Source organism: Eleutherodactylus coqui, chromosome 1 (assembly GCF_035609145.1).
Source record: "Eleutherodactylus coqui strain aEleCoq1 chromosome 1, aEleCoq1.hap1, whole genome shotgun sequence".
NCBI classification, from domain to species: domain Eukaryota; kingdom Metazoa; phylum Chordata; class Amphibia; order Anura; family Eleutherodactylidae; genus Eleutherodactylus; species Eleutherodactylus coqui.
The window spans coordinates 455,409,943-455,436,381 of NC_089837.1; positions in this window are offsets into that span (position 1 = coordinate 455,409,943).

Sequence of the window (26,439 nt, forward strand, 5' to 3'; positions counted from 1 at the left end):
CCGTAGAACAAAGAGAAACGTTCCTCCAACATATTCAGCAGTTTGAGCGTCACAATCAAGGAAAATACAGCGAGAATATGATGGGCGACTATAGCTAGGTGCTGGTACGTGAAAGTGACCAAGTACACAATCATCATTTGAAAAAAACAAGACATTTTCATTAATTTTGAACTGTATGGACATACTCTACATTCTATAAGGACTCTGGGTCATGATTGTAAGTAATTTCTTTTCTCACTGTGTATGTCCTAGAAACATTTGAAATTCAAAATCATGCATTTTTAATTATCGATGTCCTGACCACAAAAGCATCCTTTTTTTTCTAAATGAAAGTTATTTTCCATTATATTTTACAATAAGAGCAAATAAACTTTCCTTAGACACAAAAATCACATTGCCTAGTCTTATTAATAGCTCTAAATATTAATCAAATTAAATTAGTCACAATTTACAGTAAAGTTAAAGGGGTTCTCCCATATTTAGAACTCCTCTCTGGAGATGAGCGAGCACCAAAATGCTCGGGTGCTCGGTACTCGTGTCGAACTTTTCGTACTTTTCTTAATGCTCAAGAGCTCGTTTCGAGTAACAAACCCCATTGAAGTAACAAACCCCATATTTGTATGGGACCAATGCTCTGCATAGGTGATGGCTTGTGAAGCACCAGAAAACATCAGAAAGTTATGGAAACACCACAGATAGGGAAGGGCAGGGGCAGCATGCATGGCTGCATCTGAGGCTTCCAGGTCCCACTAATAAGCCAAAATGGGGGCAAAAGCCTGGCAGTCACCCCCCTAACAATTTACTTGGGACAAACCCTCATTAGCAAGGCACACGCGCTGGCATTTCTTAGCTAAGCACCACACTACCTGCAACCAAGGACAATCACTGCCTGCGGGTGACACTGCTGCCTCTTTTCCTGGGTTACATGCTGGCATTGCTGTCCAATACTCCGCATGACCCTGCATCCACAGCGCACACAAAATTTTCCCTGCGCAGCGTTCAGCTGCCCTCATGCCACACGCTCGTTTCATAGCCACACCACCCTCATGTCTATTTATAAGTGCGTACTGGATGAGAAGGAACCAGAGGCACACAATGCAAAGGTTTGCTAGGGCTAGGCAGCAACCCTCTTTGAAAGTGTGGACGATAGCCCACAATGCTGTTGAAAATTGATGATAAGTTGACGTACGATCATCATTCCAATCCTGTGCCACCTCCATCACAAAATTGTCAGGAGCCGCAAACGGGGGCATAAAGGGGACTCCGGTGCCAGCACTTCTAAACATCTCCACAATGCAGCAATATTCTGTGTGGGAAGCACGTGAATGGGCCCAGTGTCAGGCTCGGTACCAGCCTCCACCTCGTGTGACCCAAGGTGCCGCGAGTTACATAGCAATGCGAAATCCATGTGTCCCCACACAATTCATTCTGTGTAGGTGTCCGATAGCTCAACACCGCAATGGGAAGTCTTTCAGTTCCTTGGGCTCACTTATGCTGTCGGTGCACAAAGATGGTATTACACAGGAAGAAATCAGAGTGCCCAATCATGGCAGAGTTTCATCCCGCCAAGGACCTCGACCTCGGACTACATTTCTGCCCTAGTAAGTCAGTGTATTTGTGCCAGACAGGTAAAAGCCGCAATGGTAAGTCTTTGTGCACCCACAGCATAGGCAAACTCAAGGAACTCAAACATGGTATTACACAGTAGGAAATCAGAGTGCCCAAACATTGCAGAGTTTCACCCCGCCCAGGACCTTGGCTCAGCCCGCATTTCTGCCCAATTCATTCTTTGTATGTGTCAGATAGCTGAACAATGCAATGGGAAAGACTTTGTGCACCCACAGCATAGGTGAGCCCATGAAACACAAAGACAGTATTAAACATCAAGAAAAGAAAGTGCCCAAACATAGCAGAGTTTCACCCCGCCCAGGACCTCGGCCCACACTTCTGCCCTAGTCATTCAGTGTATTTGTGCCAGATAGGTAAAACACTGCAATGGGAAAGCTGTCTGCACCCCAGGAAAGTCAGTCAGTGTATTTCTGCCAGAAAGGTAAAACAACGCAATGAGAAGTCTTTGTGCACCCACAGCATAGGCGAGCCCATGAAACTTAAAGACGGTATTACACAAAAAGAAATCAGAGCACCCAAACAAGGCTGTTTCACCCCACCAAGGACCTCGGCCTCTGCCGACACCCTCAGTAATCGTGGGCATCAAGCGGACTCGGATGCTAGTGCAGCTGTGAACGTCTCATTAATGCAGTAATGCTGCTTTTGTTTGGCCCAAACCACTGTCTCAGATAACTGTGGTAACACGAGAGAAAATACATGTTGCCCACCGCTGATCCCCAGACCCCAAGCAGGAGGAGGAGGTGGCATGATAAGGGCGAGAAACCATGACCGAGGTAGGACCCGCAATACTCTGTGTGGGAAGTACGTGAGCGGGCCCTGGGTCAGTCTCGGTCCCAGCCTCCACCTTGTGTGACCCAAGGTGCCGTGAGTTAAATAGCTATGGGAAATCCATGTGTCCCCACACACTTTAATCTGTGTATGTGTCAGGCAGCTGTAACATTTATGTAGCAAGAGTATAGACGGACCCCTGTAAAATGTCTGCAGCAAGAGTATAGGCGGACCCCTGTAGCATGTCTACAGCAAGAGTATAGGCGGACCCCAGTAACATTTATGTAGCAAGAGTATAAGCAGACCCCTGTAACATTTCTGTAGCAAGAGTATAGGCAGACCCTTGTAACATTTCTGTAGCAAGTGTATAGGCGGAGCCCAATAACATTTATGTAGCAAGAGTATAGGCAGACCCCTGTAACATGTCTGTAGCAAGAGTATAGGTGGACCCCTGTAACATCCTGTAACATGTCTGTAGCAAGAGTATAGGCGGACCCCAATAACATTTATGTAGCAAGAGTATAGGCGGACCCCAGTAACATTTATGTAGCAAGAGTATAGGTGAACCCCTGTAACATTTCTGTACCAAGTGTATAGGCGGATCCCTGTAACATTTCTGTAGCAAGAGTGTAGGCGAACCCCTGAAACATTGGTGTACCAAGTGTATAGGCGGACCCCTGTAACATTTCTGTAGCAAGAGTATAGGTGAACACCTGAAACAATTTGGTTACCAAGAGTGTAGGCGAAGGACGGAAAAATTAGTTAGATAACAATATAGGCAAGGGCCTGAAAAATTGGTGAACCAAGAGTACAAGTGTACCCCTGAAAAATTGCTCAACTGCGAGGGCAGGTGAAACCCATAAACATTTTTTAAAGATACAGCTCGCTGTTCTTAATTTGTAACAGAGCCTGGAGGCAGCCCTGTGAAAAAAATTCATTTCTGTTAAAGAATAAATACTTTTGAAACTTTGAAAAATTGTAAAAAACTTTTAAACAGAGCCTTTTGGGCCGCAGAAAAATTGGCAGTTCAGCGTGATGACATGCTGTTTTAGGAGGACGATCAGGAGGAGTAATAATATCCGAGAGTGATTGACAAAGCTAATTCCCCCTTTTTTGTGGTGATAGAGGATGCATTTTTCTCCTGTTGCAGCTAAAAGAATCATTAGGTTCTGCTGCTTTCCGCCGGTGGAGTAGAGAAGTCTGGGGAAATCCAGCCTTTGTTCATCCTTATGAGTGTAAGCATGTCGACACTGGCAGTTGACAGGCGGGTACGCTTATCTGTGATGATTTCCCTAGCTGCACTAAACACTCTCTCTGACAAGACGCTAGCGGCAGGGCAGGCCAGCACCTCCAGGGCGTACAGCGCAAGTTTGTGCCACGTGTCCAGCTTTGACATCCAACAGTTGTATGGAGCAGAGGCATCACAGAGGACGGTGGTACGATCGGCTATGTACTCCCTCACCATCTTTTTACAGTGCTCCTTCCGATTCAGCATTGACTTGGGAGTGGTGACACAGTCTTGCTGGGGAGCCATAAAGCTGGCAAAGGCCTTGGAGAGTGTTACCCTGCCTGCGCTGGACATGCTGCCTGATCCTCATGCCTCCCCTGCTACTTGGTCCTCGGAACTGCGTCTTCGGCCACTAGCGCTGTCAGATGGGAACTTTAGCATCACTTTTTCCACCAGAGCTCTGTGGTATTGCATCACTCTCGTACCCCATTCCTCTTCAGGAATAAAGTGGAAAGGTTCTCCTTATACCGTGGGTCGAGAAGGGTGTACACCCAGTAATCTGTGTTGGCCAGAATACATCTAACGTGAGAGTCACGGGAAAGGCAACCTAACATAAAGTTAGCCATGTATGCCAGGGTCCTAGTACGCAACACATCACTGTCCTCACTAGGAGGATGACTTATAGGATCCTCCTCCTTCTCCTCTTCAGCCCATACATGCTGAACAAATGAGAGGCAAGGAGCATGGGTACCCTCTGCAGTGTGGCCAGCTGTTTCTTCCCCCTCCTCCTCCCCCTCCTCCTCCTCCCCAAAATGCGCTGAGATATAGACATGAGGGTGGTCTGGCTATCAAGTGACATACTGTCATCCCCCGTCTCCTGTTCCAACCGCAAAGCGTCGGCCTTTATGCTTAGCATCATGCTTTTAAAAGCCTCCGTTTCCACAAGCCTGTATGGCAGCATCTCCAGGCTGATTAATTTGGCAATGTGCACGCATAAAGCTTGTGCATGTGGGTGGGTGGCGGCGTATTTCCACTTTCGCTCCAGCGCTTGTGTTAGCGACAGCTGAATGATGCGCTGAGAGACATTGCTGGATGGAGTGGAGGATGGTGGAGGTGAGGGTGTGGGTGCAGGCCGGGAGGCGCTTGTGCCTGCGTCCTGGAGGCGGATTGGATCTGTGTGCCAGGTTGTAGCACAGGGGAAGAGGCAGTGGTGTGACCCTGAGGCGGTGAATGGCCTTCGTCCCACCTTGTGGGGTGCTTTGCCATCATATGCCTGCGCATGCTGGTGGTGGTGAGGCTGGTAGTGGTGGCTCCCCGGCTGATCTTGGTGCGACACAGGTTGCACACCACTGTTCGTTGGTCGTCCGCACTCTCACTAAAAAACATCCACACCTTCAAACACCTAGCCTCTACCCCTGGCCACTCCACTGCCTCTTCCAACCTTTCCTGCTGCCGCACTTGCCTCCCCCTCTGAAGTCCTGTCCTCAATAGGCTCAGCAAACCAGGTGGGGTCAGTCACCTCATCGTCCAGCAGCTCTTCCCCCAAATCCTCTGTGCGCTCCTCCCTCGGACTTGCTGCCCTTACTACTACCTCACTGACAGACAACTATGTCTCATCATCCTCTTCCACAAAAAGCTCTTGAGACAGTTGCCGGAAGTCCCCAGCCTCATCACCCGGACTCTGGGAACTTTCCAAAGGTTGGGCATCGGTCACAACAAACTCCTCAGGTGAGAGAGGAACCGTTTTTCCCCACTCATGGCAACGACCCGGGAGCAGTTCCTGGGAGTCTGCCTGCTCAGAATATGTCATTTTCATGGAGTGAGGAGGCTGGGAGGAAGGAGGAGCAGCCGCCACAGAATTCAGAGTTGCAGTCGCTAGGCCAGGAGTAGTGGAGTGCGTAGAAGACTGGGTGGTTGATACATTGCTGGACGCGTTTTCTGCCATCCATGACAGGACCTGCTCGCACTGCTCTGTTTGTAATAAAGGTCTACCACGCGGACCCGCAAATTGTGATATGAAGCTGGGGAGGCCGCCAAAAAATTGCCTTTCTCCTACTCCTGCAGCAGCCGGCTGTGATTCACACGCCCAGGAACTCGGCCTGTGCCAACGTCCACATCCTCGACCCTTACCCCTACTCCTCATCAAGGCGGATTAAAAATAGAGCAGGGACCGAATAAATTACCCCACTGTACAGTGCTGACAACTGCGGCTAATTCACCACACACAGAGACTTGTAGATAGCGGAGGATCTATGTGGTGACTTGAAGAAATTAACCCGCTATCTTGCGCTGATACCTAGGGGTAATTTACCGCTCACAGAAACTTGTAGATAAGAGAGGCTGTATGGAGTGGGAGAAGACTCTAAAGCCAGTGGATAGTGCTGGTAACTGCGGCTATCTCAACCCCCCTCAAGGAAAGGGTATTGTGAGACGCTCGGCACAGTGGCAGAGCTGAAATACTTTGCAGTAGCCTAGGAAATTTTAGAGTGCAGTTTCACGGTGAGAGATGTAGCCCTAAGGAGGACCGTTGGGGTTCTTGCACAGAGGAGTCCTGTAAAACTTTCCCTATATAGGCAGCTCTGTCCCTAAACTATGCGTAATGCACTGCAGACTGAGAATGCTATAGCTGAAATGGCCTGTACAGCTCGAGATGGTTAAAAAAAAAAAAATTAGTGCACTACTGCTCCAAGCCAGCCACAACTATAATGCACACGATGAGGAGTAGCCCTAAGAAGGACCGTTGGGGTTCTTGAAGACAGAATCCTACTCTAACACTATTCCTGTATAAGCAGCAGTTTCCCTAACCTCTGCCAGCATGCGTCTGAGGCGAGTTTAAGTACTCGGCGGTCATCTGATCCGCCCAGCCACTCACTGCTGTTGGCGGGCAGAGGGCTGGCATGTCACAACAGGAAGTGGTAATGCCTTCCCCGCATGTTTATTGGCTAGAAAATGTCGCTAAACATGTGGGGAAGGAAATGCAATTGACTCGAGTACCACGTGGTGTTCGTCTCGAGTAACAGGCATCTCGAGTACCCTAATGCTCGAACGAGCATCAAGCTCAGACGAGTGTGCTTGCTCATCTCTACTCCTCTCCTATTAGAGCACAAGAATGTCATAAAAATGGCAGACAACAGCCAATCAACTATTGGTGACCTATCTTTTTTTGATTGTTTTTATTGCATACTTCTGTATGGTTGCAGGTGGAAAACAAGGCAGCTCAGGGAAAGATTTTAACAGCAACACTATTGGCAGATACCGGCTGATAGCAGCACTATTGCAAGAGGCCTGCTCATAGTGGACAACCCCAGAAAAGGGCACCTGCTGCATGCAAAAGCTAAGTGATAAGAGACATATTGCTTCTACTCGTATTGTTGTGTGAAGACAAAGAGGCTGATCCAGTGTTATACAGGATGTCCCACTCACTGAATGCCTGGAGAAATCAGCTCTAACTCCAGGATTAGTAAGCGGACTTTAATGAAATTTGGCCAATGTAAATCAGCAACCTCTCATAACATTTGTGGAGCACTCCTTAACCTGACTGCCGCCGTCCATGTGGTGGCAGTTACCAGCAAGGGAAGTGGAACGGCTAGCCTGCCTGTCTCGCTCAGCACACCATGGCACCCAGACAACCATGTTGTGCTTCAGTTGTGTAGTCAATAGGAGCCTGTGCTCCTTCCTGAAGGGGAATGTTTACTGGAATAAGGCGTAGACTATCCAAGAATTGAAAAGGAAAACTGCTACAGGGACACTGGACAAGAACATTGAGCAGAATGGAGCGTGCTTGACCGCAAATGGAGAACATTTCCAGCTTATGTTATGAGGGAATCCTAATTCCCATTCAGTATGGTATTGTTCTGACCAAATTTCATTAAAATGTCTTCATTAGTCTTGGAGCTACAGCTGATTTTCCCCGGGCCTCTAGCAAGTCGGACGCCCTGTATTTGCATTTGTAAGTTGCCTTCGGAGCCTGTTACAATTGCACAGTTTGATTTATCTGTCAAGTCTTCTTCAGTGATGTGAGAGTAAATGGAAACCCCAGTCTGTCTGTCGGTGTCAACCTACACCTTACATATATGGTGAAATTACATGTATGCTAAAATGCTGCATTCTTTCACTTATCCTATATTTTTTTATAATGCTTTTCATTGCCTTTCATAGGATTTTGTTAGCCCACTGAATACTGACTTGCCATAAGCTCATGTCCATCTACAGGGAAAACTTTTCCAACTTGTCTGTAAAGTTTTTCCACCCATGATCCCTTTTAGAGCTTAAACAGATAGGCGTGATTTTTTCCCCATAATAATCACGATTCAAAATCAATGGTTTCACTTTCACTAGCAGTATTCTCGCCCGTCAACAGTACGGGTGAGGAAAGATAAGACTTGCCCTATCTTTCTCGCACATGGTTAATACTACATGTGAGAGGTAGGGCAGGACCTATCTTACCGCTGTTTTGCGCTATTCTGCACGAGTTTGAAAGTTAAAAAAAAGATTTTTTTTACCTTTTTCAGGCGCAACTACTCTCCGAAGCGGCGGGCGTAGTTGGCTCACGCCTATCTGTTTTAGCCCTTGCCTGGAAATGACTGCTTTCTTTTAGTAGCCGCACTGATTGTTGGCACAATTGTCCATTATTGGCTAAATTATCTGTGTTTATGACAGGCTTAAGTGTTCTGGCACGGTGCAAGATATCATTAAGCAACAGTAGCAAACCAAGGGAGCATTAAAATGTACAGCATACTTGTATATTAGTGAACTGTAAGCAACAATAGGTGTCCCCTGACAAAACAGTGGTCAATTAAGGTGGATGGATCGCACTCTACATGCTTTCTACTTCTTATAGGAATCTGATGCAGTTACTACCTATGCACCCCTCCCCAATCATAGCCACCTAGTCAAGGGCTTCAAGAGACGAATGTGATACGCAATAGGTAATGAGGTGTTGGTGATCCTGAGTATGTGCTGCGTTTAGCAAATACCCATGCAGGCAGTTGAGCGTCTTTACGCACCTCCCATAGACCATTATGGACGTCGTTGGTGTGCAAAACGCATAAAGGGTTTTTTTGAGCTTGCGCAAACAACGGACGCAAAAAAAGTGAGAATAAACCCATTAATATAATTCGATTCTATTCTCCGGGTAATGCATGCAGGAATTTCCTGTGAACATAATCTCGGCGTTTCACGTGGTGAAGTTTTTTCACCATGACAAGCATGATGTTGGGCTGAAAAACCAGGCCCGATATCGCGCTTGCAAACGTGTGTTTTTCATGTGAATGCGATACGGTTTTCATTCCATAATACATTTCATCGCTTATATGAAACTGCCACCCTCAGGCCCGTGTTTCTTGCGCGTCAGAGCAATAGGAAACATCGCATCGCACTCACAAATGCCATGCAATGTCTTCTAAGGTTCCATTGAAAACAATGCCTATTAAAGAGGACCTGTTACCTCTTTTATTCTAGCTATATATTGTGCCGTTCCTCTGTTATACCTCCTGAAAATGTATGAATGAATTGATAACTGGGTGTTACCATGTCCTTTGCTTTTGGAGCATGTCCCTACACACTGCAATGTTTGTATGTTATAATGTGTAGGAGCATATCCCGTTTACAATGGAAATGGTAACACCCAGTTGTCAATTTATTCATGCATTTCCAGGAGGAATAGCCAAAGGAATACAAAATATAGTGTTTTAAATAAAAATGTCCCAGAAGCGTCCAGAGGCCTAGAGGAGGCCCACATCCAAATTGGCCACAAAAAGCCTTAGCAAGGAGACTGGACTTTAGGGAAGATGGGGAAGGAGTGGAAATCCTTGTATGTCCTTCAAGGGCCATTTCGCACTGGCTTCTGTGTGTTCGACCTGTTCTATCATGGCAACACAAAAGGAAAGAAAACATTTTAGTTTTTACCCACAGACATGCATTGAAACTGATGCCCTTTTAGTTTCAATTTATTTCTCAATTTTCTGTCTCAATTCCGTTTTTCTTCACCCTGGATCAAAAGCTCAAAGTGCTGCTCTTTGCTTTCCAGTTCAGAAAAGAGAAGAAACATGGATTCGTTTTTTTTTTGTACATCGTAGTCTACGTCAGACTAAAAATAATGGAAGGAAATACATTTTTATCCATTTTTCCTTTCCATTTTTGTATCAAGTTTTGCTTCTGAGCTTGCGCAGATAGCGGGAGACAAGGAAGACCAAGACAAAAATGGATCTATTTGTGAAATACAAAGGAACAGAAAACATTTTTTTATTTTTTGTTGAAGGATTCATTTGATGGATCGGCAAAAAAATAAACGGAAAGAATACTTTCCGTTCATCTCCATTTCACTTCCATTTTGCACATTTCCATTTTTTTGTATAACAGGGTCTGTCAAAAAAAAAAGTTAGTGAGAACTTGACCAACTTATAGTCATATTAGTTGTTACTAGAGATGAGCGAGCATACTCGCTAAGGACAATTATTCGATCGAGCATTGTCCTTAGCGAGTATCTCCCTGCTCGGAAGAAAAGGTTCGGCTGCCGGCGCGGGTGAGAGGTGAGTTGTGGCAGTGAGCAGGGGCAAAGCGGGGGGGAAGAGAGGGAGAGAGAGATCTCTCCTCCGTCCCTCCCTGCTCTCCCCCGCCGCTCCCCGCCCGCCGCTGGCAGACGAATCTTTTCTTTCGAGCGGGCAGGTACTCGCTAAGGGCAATGCTCGATCGAGTAATTGTCCTTAGCGAGTATGCTCGCTCATCTCTAGTTGTTACCCATCTTTCTAGGAACAGATACAACTAAGAAAAGGCTAAATAGATTTTACGAAAAACTTTTAGACTACTTTTTCTCCCGTCAGAATTACTTTAACAAAAGTCCAAATTTCCGGAAAATCGATGGCTTTAAATACGACCGTCCTACATAGAGAATTGCAGACACTTGGAAATGAGTCACAAGACACAGTCGAACTTGCAAGCATTGAAGTGGTGACAGTAGAATGCACTCTACATCCTTCAGTGCTCTACGTATGTACGGATATTCTTCCAGTCACTCAGCATAGGAAGCTGTCATTACACACTTGCTCTGTGCTTTCCAACGCCCACTGAATGTTGCCTTGTGACAGCAGTACTGGAAGCCGTCCAGGATAAACCTTCCCCAGCTCTCTGCCTGCAGGACACAGGTAATTTACCAGAGTGCAGTCATCCGGGAGATGTGCTGAAGTTTAAGCCTAACTCTTCTACTTAAGATCTTCTCCGCCAAAATGCTGCTATAAAGCTCAGTGTTCAGGATGTCCTGTTGTATTACCCACAAAGCCTTATGTGAAATGCTAGAAAGTGAAAACATAACATAAAAAAAGAAAGAGAAATCTGGGAATATACACCAACCAGTCATAACATTAAAACCGAGCTATATAAGGCAACAAGTGAGCATTCAGCTCCTGAAGTGTTGGAAACAGAAAAAATGGCGGAGTTTAAGGATCTGAGCAGCTTTGGCAAGAGTCAAACCATAATGTCTAGATGACTGGGTCAGTGTATCTCCAAAATGGAAGGCCCCAAGGTTCATTGATGTGTGAGGAGCGAAGGTCAGTCCGCCTGGTCCGATCCCACAGAAGAACATCTGTAGCAGAAATTGCTGACAAAGTTAAAGGGGTTATCCCATCTCAGAATTTCATTGAATTAAATGGGTGTTAAGGAAACCGCAACACTGTTTCCATAACTCCCATTCACTTCAATGGGAGTTACAGAAACAGTGTAAGGTTGCCCTCTCAGCCTAACACTTTGCGAGGTGGTCAGGAAACGGCTGCGGGTTTCTCATCTCAGCAAGGAAGTGCTGAGATGAGAATATCCCTTTAATGCCAGCTATAATAGAAAAATGTCAGAACACACAGAACATCACAGACCATACCAGTCAGAGTGCCCATGCAGACCGCTGCCCACCACTTTAAGCGCCTACAATAGGCAATTGAGCTTTAGAACTGGACCAAAGAGCAATGGAAGAAGGTTACCAGGTCTACCTCTCTTCCATCCAAGCGGCCACCACATATACTGCAGTATTCCATGAACAATTAACGCCCTCAAAGACACAATATGGCAGGAGGCTACTCCCATTACCGATATCACATTAGCCGATGTCTTCAGCAATATATAGACTCGCATACAAAAGTGCTTGGATGCTGGGGTAGCCATTTGCAGCATATGCTCTAAGTCCACCTGGTTTTGCCACATATAAGATGAATCCATGTCAATTCTCAAATTACAAGCAGGGCTTCATGGCTTTTTTTGCATGGCTCTCGTCAGGACTAGAAACTGTCTGCGGAAAAAGAGAGAGACGGCCATGAGTTGGAGCTGTGATCCAAGTGAAAGTGAAAGGCTAGCCCTGTTATTAGTGTCATGAATGGTAAGAGACTTGCATTGACCCAGATGCAGAATTCAGAGTTTGTTGCCCAACCAATGTTGCCATTGGTCCTGGTTGGTACAGTTTCCAAGTAACATACAAGTATACTGAAAGCCTGTAAATATTATGTGCAATAAAGTTTTCTGCCTTCTGCAAGAAGAACTTTGCCTTGTCTGCCATTTTTTTCACGTCTGGTCAAGTATTGCAAGTCAAGTAAATGGAGCAGAGTAGCAATACTACATCTTCAACAGGCAAGAGGGGTGCTCTTACTAATAATAAAAAGCAGACGCTTTTATCTAATTGCAGACAATCACTTTAAACTGTTGGATCTACAAATGTTCCTGCAAGTACTTTGAACCACAATAGAAATTAAAGCCTAGTTTTGTGCCCCAAGAAAGGAAAGATTTGCAGTTAGCTACAATTAAAGCCTTGCGGTCTGGCTCCTCCTGAATTAATAATATGCTGATCAGAAAATGTAACTATTCAATATTAGTTAAGTGCACCTATTATCACGGAAAGAAGCCAATGCATCTAGTGAATCGGTGAGCGATTAAAAAATTCATGTAATTCACGCAGTTAAATGGCTTCTTGGCTCTTTTAAAATCCTTGTAACTTTTATAACTATTTGAATACATAAACTTTGCAATATACATTATACGGGGAAAAGTGCCATCTGCTTCACCTTCCAGCAGATATAGCTACTAGAGATGAGCGAGCGTACTCGGCCACGCCCCTTTTTCGCCCGAGCACCGCGATTTTCGAGTACTTCCGTACTCGGGCGAAAAGATTCGGGGGCGCCGTGGGTGAGGGGGGGGGGGTTGCAGCGGGGAGTGGGAGGGAGAGGGAGAGAGAGAAGGCTCCCCCCTGTTCCCTGCTGCTACCCCCCGCTCTGCCACGCCTCCCCCTGGCACCCCCCGAATCTTTTCACCCGAGTACGGAAGTACTCGAAAATCGCGGTAAGGCTGGTTTCCCATGGCTGTAATGTGACTGCATTCCAGTATCCACAGCAGTCGGACCCCTACAATTCTACTGAATAGTGATGACCAAATTTTTGAAAAGTTTGGTTTGGCCAGTTTGACAAATTTGGTTAAAAAGTTTGGTTCAGTCCGAATTAGTTTGAACCCAAACTTCACCAATATCTTTAAAACTCATGTATAAAACAAAGAGCCATAAAGACCCTGTATAACAGAAGAAGAAGCATCCATGCTAGTGGGTTCGGTCGGGATGAACCACCTGAAGTTTGGGTTTGCCTAAACTTTGACCAAAAACAGGGTTCAACTATTAAAGCTCACTCAACACTACTGCTGCTGAAGTGATATCACCATAGAACCATATCTTGGGAACTGATGGCCTTAGACTAGGCTATCCATATGTGATCTTTGAAGAGAAATCAACTCAAGGTCTGCCATTGATTAGCAGCTGTCCGCTTCTACAGTTATACCCAATTCAAGTAAATGAGGCAAGCGTGAAGTGGGAGCAAGCAGCAGTACCACACACAACTGCAGGACAAGAGCAATACTGTTTTAAAGGTTTTGCGCCAATTTTACAACTCCTGTTCATATGTCCTATTAGGTCTCGGCCCCCCTCTATGAACTGAAAGGGAAAGCTGCGTTGTAAGGGTATGTTTACATAGCGAACTCCACGTTGGATTTTTCTGTGTGGCTTACACCTCTAAATTCATAGCAGAAGTCTGTGGTTAAGCCAAGGATTTCTGCCATGGATTTACCCTTCTCTTTGCCATGGTTCCGCACGCGGTTTTAGCTCTTGCCAATGAGCTAATCAGCAAGTGGAATTCCTAATATGGATTGAGAGTGGAATCCATGTCAGGAAGTGATATATCTCTTCTTTATTTTCTATGTATGGATTTTAAATACGCACCGTATAGACTCAGATTTCCATTCAAATTAATGGAACACATAGCTGGTGCGGATTTGCAACGGGTGGAATTCGTAAGGATTCCATGCAGATTCTGCTTAAAATCCACAGCAAAACTCTGTCATGTGACCATACACTAAATGCATCTCCTATTATGGTGAACTCTGCGCCACCCTTGTATTACAGGATGGACCATCCTCTTTATACCTTCAATATTAAATAACCCCGTCAGCAGAAATGCCTGGCTGTCCATGGCAAATTTAGCTGTTTGCCAGGGGTGCCAGGAGCAGGACTCAGCAGGGGATTTAGCTGTTTACCTTGGGGGCTGTGTTCTTAAATGGGTTGTCTCTAATGAGACTACCCCCCCCCCCACCTCTAAACCCTACACCAGTGCCATGCTCCGAACCCATAATTCACACACTGGAACCTATTAAACCCTTTTTAACTATCCCTCTCCCTAGCCTTGTAGACTTTTGAACTCTTTCATTTTCCAGTATGCATTTATTGACAACTAAAATCCGACTGGTTTATATAGTCAGCATTCTGCTAGCTTTATTTTGTGCGGACTGGATAGGTACGCCAACTTCTCCTGACTTTGTGCAATAGATAAGTCGTTAATGCAGAGGTAATAAGTTACAAGTGTCGTAATTAGGAAGCCATGTTTTAACGTTCTTCTCCCAACATGCTCTGCTGTTATTTGGCAGGGCACCGTGATGGGTGATGTGCACAGCCGGCTATATAATCACAGGCAGCTTTGCTATAACTAACAGAATGGTAGGCCGGTGCTAGATTTATTAGGCACTAGTATAAAGTGTTTTGAGACTTGGCGTCATCTCTGGTTGTATTGTAGAGGTCAGTGGTTACAGTATATTGAGAAGCAATTTTGCTCAAATGATTTTTATGATTCTATTTTTTCCATAAAATGCAATAATGTTGGTTAATTGCACGCAAAGGAATAATTGGGTAATGCAAAATTTTGCATTTCATTGCTCGTATGGCTCCTACAATTAAACAAGGGGAGAGAAAGAAGAAGGAACAAAACATCCACTTCAAGTACTGCTAAGTTATCAGCAATGCAGCAGATAGTCCTGTGAAAAAACAGCAGTGAGACTAATCAGCATTATAATTAAATGTCATCACTGGAAACGGTATGTAAATGACACTGCCATGGTTCTTTAACCCCTTCATGACTCCTGACACATGCAGCTGCACAGAAACGATTTTTTGTCTGCTGCCTCCAGATTAACACTTTCAGGACTATACAGTACAGATTATATAAAATAGGTTAGATTTCAGCTACTGCAGATTATTAGCAATGTTTCACTGCCTAAGGTTAGGCTACTGACCAGAAATCAAGTTGCTGAGAATAAAAATTGACAATATATCTTAAAGTAGTCTAGATCTTGCCAAGATGTGTGAATGAAACACTGGCCACTGCAGTAGGACATCTTACAAGTCTAATCATGGTTTTTCCTCTGTCCTTTCTCTACAGCAGACAGCCGTACTTAAACCCTGTGACAAACCGTAGGTAGCCATACATATTGGGGCGGATTTACTATTGAAAATTCAACAGTTCTCTGGTGCAAATTGCCACACTTTTTACGACTCGTCCATGGCCGGAACACAACATTGTGTGCCAAAAATTCTGACCATAGGGCTCGTGCACCAGCTACTTCTCTTAAAGGGACAGCGTGCACATCTTTAATCAATCCTCCTATCACCATCAACCTTAGGCATCCTCACCCAAGATGGAAATCTAAACAATAGGTTCAACACCATTGATGCTATTACTGATATGACCTCTGTTTGCTCCTGACCTACTTGATTTCTGTGTTCTGTGACTTAAGCTTTGTTTATCGGATTTCATTATTGCCCGCTGTCTGCCCTGACCTTCTACCTGGACCTTGTTATTTATACTATGCTGCCAGCCTTGACCATTGCAAGTTCCTTAGTTACACACCTGTTTACATCATCAGGTACCCCCTTGGCCTCCTGCAGAATCAGCATCTACATCACCAAGACTATTTGTGAAAGTAACAGCCTGGGTATCCCATAGTGAAGACCAAATCGCACTTGGGGGGGGGGGGGTTCACTGGTAAAGACTGGGGTTCTGGAAGTGCTGCCTTCTCAGCCCCAAGTCTAATCCATGTGTGCCAAGGCAGATCCACATCCATGTGATTGACAAGTGGTATAAAGTTAGACTAGACAGTCTAACTATAATGGAGTCCATTTGATTTTTACTCAGCAGCCCCGCTGTTAGCCGGAAGAAAAAGTGCTGGATCTGCAGCGGAACCTCCATATGGAGGTTCCAAAATAGATGTGAAACCAGCCTTACCGATCCTCTTGTTCTCAAGACATAAGCCGCTACCAGGGAAGTTTGACGCCATCTCTCTCCCCTCATTACATTTAAAACACATAAATGCTCAGCTGCATATTTATGAGAGCATTGGGCAATATAGCTGTCAGCCACCAGCTATCTATTATGCAGTGGTGTAACTAAAGGCTCAGGGGCCTGGGTGCAAAAGCTGGGCCCCCCTCCCTTCCATCTGTACCCATACCCAGAGATGTAACTTGAAGGTTCGGGGCCTTAATGCAAAATCTGTAACAAGTCCCCCCAACTATAATGCTTTATTCATACAACAAGGCTTCCTATATGGAGAAGAGAGGCCTTATGGGCCCCCTAAGGCTCCTGGGCTCAGGTGCAACCACATCCCCTATATAGTTACGCTCCTGTTAATATGTATGGGCTGCCTTACCAGAACACATACTGGGCTAGCTTTTTTTTTACTACACAAGACTTTAAAGATGATTTGCCACAATAGTTCTGGGTATTCAATGTTTTGACACCCCAGTGCTTTGTGTCTACTGGTAGTTACTTTTATGCAAATGTTCAGTGCCCCATCCCAGAGGGTTATTATACTTCCGCACCAAAAATGCTCAATATCTTATGATACAATAAAATTCACATCCATATGGAATCAATCTGCATTGAATGGAGGACATAGAGTGAGATCTGTGACAAACTTGTAACAAAATACATGATGGAAAAATCTTGCAGTGTGTAGACTCAGCCTTTGACATTTCTAAGGTTGTTTTATTATGTTTGTTACAATTCTATCCCATGTATCAAACTACAGCATCTCCGATAAGAAAACATCTAATAAATGGGACACTTTTTCTGTAGTTTTTTAAAGGTTTTACACACCGATCTATTCACTGATTAATGATGCTCTTAACATACTATGTGAATAGTTGAAACTTCAAGGACACTTCAAGGAAGTTGATTACATTAATTAATGTACTTTCATTACCTGTGGACTTTTTGACCTGTTGCTCCTTGAGCCAGGATTCGTCTTCTTCCAATCACTCTACCCCCAGCTAAGGGGAACAGGTTCCTGTTGGAAGGTGACCTTCATTGTTTAATGAATTCGGTTCTTCTGTTCCATGAATAAAATTGCAGTTTTTTGGTCCCTTTGAGCAAAATTAAACATTTGATTCAAGGTAGCAAAATTGGCTTACGAAGCCCAGATGTTGAATATTGCTTTTCTCTACAGAACTCTAGCTGTGATTGAACATAGCTGTGTCTATAGATGAGAAATCACTATTATATGCAGTAATAATATCACATGTTCTGTCAACCAGTCCATCCCCTCCCACTTATCCATGGGGTACCAGTAGGGTGACAGTTTTGACAACTCTGGCACTAGTCAAATTGCAATCTCTGCTTCTGCACAATCCTTTCTTTGGCTGCAGCAATCTTTGGTTTAACAACATAATTGACTTCTTTTGTGCTTGTGTTAGGGACCTTTCACACAGGACGGAATTCTCTGCAGATTCAAATGTTGTCAATTAGTGTGTATTTTGTTTAGTTTTGTTTAACAGGTGTGGAATTCAAGCCCCATAGGGATAACATGATGATACAGAAATATTCACAGGACTAATTCTATAGTATCTGAAAGGTCTATTAGGGAACTTTCACACGTGGATGTAGAGGCCCTTTTAGACACAATGATTTTTCGCTCAAAAATCGCTCAAAGCCATCTTTTGATCGATAATCGTTGTATCTAACTGCACTGACATCGTGCAGTTTTTCTAAAGCAGTCGCATGCTGAAAGATCAGTGATCAGTTATCAGGAATTCACAGCAGGATACAGCTGATACTATTGTTTTAGCTGTATCCCGCTCCCTGATGACATGTGGGGTATGAAGAACAGAGCGGTCCAGCTGTGTTCTTCATACCCCGCTCGGAGCGCTCGGCTGTATAACAGCTGGGCACTTTGAGCAGAGAACAGTTGGATGCAGATGACAAGCGGAGCCACCCCACTTGTCTTCTGCATCCTCTGCACAAAGCGCTCGGCTGTATAACAGTCCGGCGCTCCGAGCGGGGAACAGCTGGATGCAGAAGACAAGTGGGGACACCCTGCTAGTCTTCTGCATCCTCCGCTCTGAGCGCTCAGCTGTATAACAGCCGGGCGCTCCGAGCGGGGAACAGCTGAATGCAGAAGACAAGCGGGGCCCCCTCGCTTCTCTTCTGCATCCACCGCTCGGAGGTATAACGGCCCCGCTTGTCTTCTGCATCCCCCGCTTGGAGCGCAAGGTGAACGCTCAACGTTTGAGCGATCACCTTGTGCTGTAATCCCACAACCATTATCCCTCAAAAATCTCTCAAAAGATTTTTTGAGTGATAATCGTAGTTTCTAGACCAGCCTTAAGATGCATCTAAAAACGCAGCTTAATCTGCTGTTGCAGATTTCTGTTCCATAACCCACATGTATACATGCATATTTTGGTGCAGAATTTTCTGCCTCTTTAGGCGGTCTTCACACGGGCATCAAAATCATGCGCGATTTGTGCGTTGTGAGATGTATCAATCTTGCACAAATATAAAGCGATGTTTTCTTGCACCAGAATGCGATGTTATGCAGAAAACAAATCACGGCATATTCTATCTTACTGCATGCTCTCACATCGCACCACCCATTGTCAATGCGGCTGGCGGCAGCACTGCACCACATGCTATGGGCATGCTATGCGAGATCTCCAATTGAAGTTAGCATTAAGTGTGTTTTACAGAAATATTCCACACATGTGAATGGTCCCTTAGGCCTCATGTCTACGGGGAAAATCAGGCCCGCCGCGGATTCTTCATGCAGAACCCCGCAGTGGGTACCTCCTTTCCCGCGGACATGAGGCCTAAAAAGAAGAATTACTTACCTGTCCGAATGCTGCGGATCTGCCCTCCGTCACGGACGGATCTTCTTTCTTCGGCCCGGCGGATGTGCTCGGCACGCCAGCAGCGTGCCGCGTGCATGCGCCGTGCTCTCCATTTTTATTTGAACTCCTACTCTTCAGCTCTACCGCGCCGGAGAGCAGAAATACAGCTGCGGGTGTGCCACGGATCTGGACGTCTTCCATAGGCTTCAATAGAAGCCTGCGGGAGCCGTCCCCATGGGAGACCCACACTGAAACGGAGCATGCCGCGGGTGTTTTCCCGCACATGCAATCCATGCCTCAGGGGAAAATTACATCCGCAGGTATTTAATTACCTGCGAGTGTCCAATGCATCCCTATGGGGCGCGGATCATGCATGCGGGTGATCCGCTCCGGATTTTAAATGTTATTTTAGCCGTGGACATGAGGCCTTAATATTATACTGGGTTTAGGATGGAAATAAAAGACAAATTGAGAACCAGTTTGATGCAGTTCTCCTCAAGGCTCCTGGCCCCTCCACAGTGATGACACTATATAGCAAATTGTGGGATACTTTACTACTTAGCTCTCCTGACCCATTTTTCACATCATGGGTCCGACAACTTGGGGACTGTGAAGGGGGGGATAAAATCCTGAAGGAATGGCAAGCGTGCGGTGGAATGTAATAAACAAGGTGTGGAGGGACCCCCACTTTAAAATTATGCATGGGACCATTTTTGCTTTCAACCTCCTGGAAACATCCCAGAAACCTGATAGCCTGGTAAACTTCCGTAAATGCCAGGAGTATAAAACAGGTTGTTTCATGGTCTTTGGAGACACCCTGTGTTCAGGCATTTTTGGGAACAAATGAGCTAGATGATGTATCAGTTGTGGGCTTCATAGGGCCACTTAATCTGACAGCCTATCTCTTTCATTGTGGGAATGACGCAGTAAATGGTGTGTGTCTGGCAGCAATGAGGAGACAAGCTCATATTTGCCAGTAGTCACTGGAGGTCCAGTGCCTAGGGCGTCCAGTAAGGGAGGGGGGCAGCCGAGGAGGAGTCAGTAATTTTTATTTTTTTGTTAGGGCAGGGCTCCAGACCTCTGTTAGACCTTAGTCTCCACAGAGACTAATGTGAGGAGTAGTGTCTGACTTCCTGCCCGCCTGCTAGTTGTTCTATCAGGACTCACAGGCATAAAGGAAAGCATAGCGGTGGTCCAGCCGCAGACATTGGAACTAGAGCAGTCTTCAGGAGAGGGACCAGTCTCTGTCCCACTGGGGACACTTTGCCGTACGGTCCTTGCCTCCTGTCTGTGGTATTTCCTGCTGCTTATGAGATACACATGATTCACAGAAGCTGGGCACTCCATGGACAGCATATTTTACGCTGTGTATTTCACCCTTTCAATTGAAGGGGTGAAGGCTACTGCAGATACGCATCAAAATGATGTGGATTTTGCCTAGGGTTTTGACACAGATATTGATGTAGTTTTCTGTTTGGATATTCCGCTGCCAGAAATATGCAGCTATTCCGCTGCGTGTGAACGTACTGTCAGGCTTCATTGACACCTCATTTGGGCGCTCATCCAAGTGCAAGTGTTCCGTCTGACATGCCAAAAATGGCACTCGGAGGGAACTCAGGATGGCTCCAAAGACTGTCATTTCTGAAACGGAGACTAAAGCAGAAGCTCTGATCTCCATTTTAGAAGGTTTCCATTCATTTCCGGCCTTTTGGCGGGACAGAATAGTGTAGTTGACTACAGTTTACTATTTCATCTGGCTAAAATGCCCAAAGTGAATGGAAATCAGAAATCAGAGTCTTGGAGCTATCCAGGGTACTGTTTTTGCCATGTCAAATGGTACACTTGAAAAAACAAAAAGAAGACCACATATGCACATGGGGCAAATCCAAAATGTAGGAAAATATTTATCAGACACCTTTAGTTATAAATTTAAGGTAGAATATATGTAAGGCAAACAAGGGGAGTTCAAAACATAAAAAAAATGTGAACAATTTGTAAGACTTCAATTAAGTTTTACCATGCCTTTGCTGAACAGACTTTCTCTCACCTCTTTCAATAGATTCCCCTTGCATTCCAAATTGATGTGCCATCTGGTGAGTAAAATGACCTATGGGATATTACCCGTAAAAGCTGGATCATCAGGTTTTCTGGACCACTAGGTGTCCAACTAAAGGAATTGTAAAGTAATTGGAAAATTCAGTTATTTGGCCTATGTTATATTCATCAGGTACTTTTCATTATTCACAGAAACACACCTACATGTGTAGGAGATCCATTTTTTCAAATTGTTATTAACATACTGCATGGTTTTAGAAAGCAGCAATGTCCGATAATGGCTTCCATCTTTAGATAAGCAATACCTTGGAAGTGCACTTAGCAGATCATTACTCTAAGGCCTCTTTCACACAGCTGTATGCGCTAAAAATTGCACGATTAAAGAATAGCCGCAATTAAGTCCCAATTTAAATTAGCATTTTCTCATCCATTTACACACACGGCTGCAGCATTTCGGCAAAAAAAACCCCCTGCTGAGCGGAAATTCCTTGGTCTGCAAAAATCCTCGGAATGACTTCAATTGGTTAAATAGAAGCAGCTGTAATCTTTTACCACCGTTGGGCACAGCTAAACCCCCTCCCCTCGCTGTTTTTCATCTTTTTTTCAACTTTAAATCCTGTAGAAGCCTATGGGAGCCTCTAGCGTATTTCGACAAAAGATAGGGCAAGACCTATCTTTTCACGTGCCATATAAAATTGGTCGCCGCTTTCGGTTGCCAATGTCCTATTATTACACAGCTAAAAATCGCTCATGTCAATGAATACATTGGAATGCAATGCTTCAGATGGTCGTGATTTTTGAACACAGCTACAATAGCTGCGTATATACAGTTGTGTGAAAAAGCCTAAACATAGCAATACATATTACACTAAGGTCAACAGGACTGGCCAACCATCTAACATGTATTACATGTTTGGTGAACATTTGTAAGAGTGTTTATCGGTGTAGGAAATAGTAGAAGGTCTCTCTGTCCTTCCTAAAGAAATGGAACACTATGACTTCTTTTATGGCCTTCCCCTTCCACCTCCGCCCACTAATGGCAGCCACCAGCATTCCAACTGACCTCTGTGTGACAGAGGCCATACCATCCTGCCCCCTGTCAGTGCATTTCATAGAGTGCCCGAGGACCAATAAAGTTAAGACTAGATTCCACTCAAGGAGGTTAAAGGGTAATGACAAGGAGACTCCTAGGTTCTCAGGAGTAGCACAAAGTCAAATCAGTCAGTGGCACAGCAGGTCCACCACCATTGTGTGACAGTTTCCTTAAAAAAGTTTAAATGGTAAGTAGATTTTGTGGAGACATACATTTAATATGACGCTAAATTGGATATACCTATACAGAGAATGGAGTTTGATGTATATACTTACTGATTGTTAAATGATTATCTTCAAATGTTTTACTTATCGTCAGAAACAGGAAAAAAAAGTTTATGGTGGGGTAAAATTCATTGCGTCTTTCATGGAATTTTCATTAGTCTTAGTCCTCCCACAACCTCCCCTGATATGTTACAGACAACGTTCAAATTTATGAAACTTTATGATCAGGAGTGCATTGCCCTCTGACATACAAAAAGGAACTTATTCCTATAGGGAGCTGTAAGACCTGCTCACATGTACTGACCGCGGACAGGATAGGGATCCCCAACACACAGCAGGGCTATAAGATCCCGGGGACATTCACATGTTCCACCTCCGATGTTGTGTACCCGATTCTGTGCACTAAATGTCCTATCAGTGGTCTTTATGTTGGACAAAAGCTTAAAGTAAGGATGAGCACTCACCACCTCACGATTAAAGAAATACTAAGTTACCTGTGGCTTATTTTTGTATCCAGGAACACAATATAGAACAGGGTTGTCACATGAAAAGGCAACTTCAAATCCCATAGAGACAATAGGGTCGGGGAATACTAATTTATAAAAATGTTTGATGCTTTTAACACAGGACTCAATATCTCTGAAAGATTTAGGGCATGCTATAACATCTGAGAGATCTGGTACAGGAATAGTGGGGGCACCATGTCTGTGAACCTACATCAATTTAGAGACAATAAAGCTTTCAAACGCTTATCTATGGACTAATTAAGGACTTACTATCCAAACTCATCCTGTTCTGTTATTTTTTAATGCAAATTAATCACACTATGTCTTTGCTCTTTTGTGTGTATATATGTTTCTTCAGATATATATTTTATAGCATGCTGAATGAAGGGGCCTAGGTAGCGGCAAAAGCTTGCACAGTTAAAGGGCTGCTCCTGCAAAAACATATTTTTCCATCCCTTCATTCCCCATCTGATCTGTCACACTCTGAAGGTCTCGTATATGTATTGCAATCACTTTCATGCAGTACAGCCTCCTGACAGCATTTTGATGTTAAGATTTGTCCCTACTTTCTCTTTTGCTATTCTGTGCTATAATTTCCATGAAGTATCAGCACAGCATCACATGACCAGCTACAGCCTGTACCATATCTGCCTGCAGGGAGGACACTGAGAATACCATCTGTATTCTATATTCATCTAAATAAGCTACAGACTATATAGTCAGGAGGCTTAATTATCACCGCCTTCATTATAACTGTGTGACGGGAGACTTTGCAGTAACTATGGTAGGAGTGTCTGTGTCCCTCTTTAAAGAGCTTGGTGGTAAGGTCCATCACAGGGGACTTATGATGACTATAAACTGACTCCTTGAAACTACATAAAGCCAAGTAAATCTCAGGTGGTTAGAATGAGATCACATGACCTGCCTGAGAAGAACTCCAGGAATTTCAGATAGAAAGGCATAGCTAAACAAGGTAATACTATCCGACTTATATATGCTATGGGCTAGTTACATAATGAATGAAAAAAAATCACCAGAGTGATTCTTTAAATCATCATTTTATTTGTTAGCCTTTAAAAGGTATCATACCTACAAGATCATTTTGTTTCTCTTAACCTAAGATATTCAAAAATTGGTCAGTGATAACTGTAAAAAAAGAAGTAACTGCAACAAGTGCCAAACCCTACTGGAAACACAAGGTGAAATGTAAACCGTAAAGACTGGAAGTGAGGAGATCAGGATGTATTATTCGATTTGCAGCCAGTCTTATGAGTAGTGGTTTATAGACCATTGTGAATTCCAATGTTATGCACAGTTATGTCTAACTGTCTATGTCGAAGCTGAACTATTGCCATCACAGAATTAAAATACCTTCAAGCATATGCTGGAAACTCCAATTGCATTTTTTCCAGTAAGAACATAATGAAAATGGCACAATTACCACTTATCTGAACCCATTGAATGTTTAATGATAGTTATACTTAAACAATGATGAATCAAATGGCATGGAGCATGGATCCTTGTGACCTGGACTATTACCGTATGAGGCAGCTGGCTAGAATCGTTCTGTGGTCCCTTAGGAGAATGTAGAAATATAGAGAAAAGTAATTGCAGTATAAGAAAGTCAACCTGCATTGCTGTTTTTTTCGATGAAATACAATGAAATCATTGATGTGTTCACATATCCTTGACCTAAAGACAGTGAGAGGAAAGTTACGGTCTTACAGAATAATCAAGCACACAGCATTTATCAAGCTGTGAGGCATTCCCCAAAGAAATGTCTTTATCTACATATTTATAACATATTTGTAGGGTATGATAGAGGCTTTGACAACAAAGGGCAAGAAGAATATGGTGTAATGAAGCTAGTACGGAACGTGTTTATCAAAGTAGACTGACGGCAAATCTCATACAAATGCCAGGATAAAGGTGTGTAGTAGTAGAGAATAATAAAAGGAGAGGAGAGAAGATACGTCTAGAACAACAAAGCCCATTCAGTGGTGCAGATCCATGGTGTAGTTCAGTTTCCTAGTAAGCTCGAAGACATTGTCATTGAACAGAAGAGAGGAAGAAATCATTTATACATGTGGTGGGAAAGTACAGTATGTCACAGACAAATCTGTGTGAGAGTTCTCAGTAAGACAAACCAAGTAATCTTGTAGATAGGAGACCTTTTAATGGCTATCTGTTGGCCTGGCTGTAGACTATGGACTTTTTGATGTGCTTAAGATGGAAACTGTCCCATCTGAAGTATGTGGAGGAGCTCTGAGGAGGTACAAGATCTGTTCACATGTACTGACCACGGACAGGAAATGGATCCCCAACACACAACGGGACTATAAGATCCCGGGGACATTCACATGTTCCACCTCCAATGTTGTGTACCTGATCCTGTGCAGTAAATGTCCTGTTGATGGGCTTTATATCGAGGAAAAAAGGACAAAAACTGAGAGCCAGGATGAGATCTCATTGTCACTCAATTAAAGAGGGAAAGACGGAATTACCTGTGGCAAAACATTTTTGTGGTCACGGACACAGCATAGAGCAGATGAGTGTTATCATACTGAAGGGCAACTTCAAGTCACAGCGTCACAGAAGAATTTGCGAGTATAAATTTGTGGCCATTTTTGTTACCCTCAAGAATGGAATAAACCTCGGGAATGGAAAATATGAAAGGTCTGAAGGAGGTCAAGAGGGATGTCCTTTTGGCATCATCTATCTTCCCAATCATTGTTTTTTAAAAAAAACTTCATAAAAGTTCATACATTAATTTGAAGGAATGCTGCCAACCTATAGGTGGCACTGCAGAGTTATTGTTCCATCTTCCTTATGTGCATGTCTGAAGGAGAGATAACACACATCATAAAACTGTTACATTGCTTAGCAGTGGACTGATTAAGTATTTACCTTTCTGCTCATCTTGTCTGGTATTGTTTTAAGTGCAAATCAGTCTCAAATTTGCGTGTGTGAACATTTGTATTTAGGGCAAGAGGGGTGTCCTCTCTGCATTTGTGTGTGTGTGTGTGTATATATATATATATATATATATATATATATATATATATATATATATATATATATATATATATATATCCCATCCAAATCAGTTTCATTTAACCTAAGGAGGGGTCCATAGAAGATCTGAAAGCTTGCTATATATAATATCATGTATTTTTGTTAGCCATTAAAAGGCATCCTATCTACAAGATTACCTGGTTTCTCTTGCTGAGAACAATCACATTTTGCTCTACTGGCTAACACAGTACTAAACTTTTTTTTTATTTAGACAAATCTGTCAGATTTGGATGTTCATGAGGATTTGCTAGGGGTGAAATCCACATCAATTTATGATTTATGGCAAATCTACATCAAATTCTGCAAGTAAGAAATCTGGATTTTTCAGCATGTTTGTGGTACTGGTCTTCTCATATGGGATAAAAACCTTAATGGCACCCATACTCTACACCCCCTGCTGCATACCCTATAAGTGC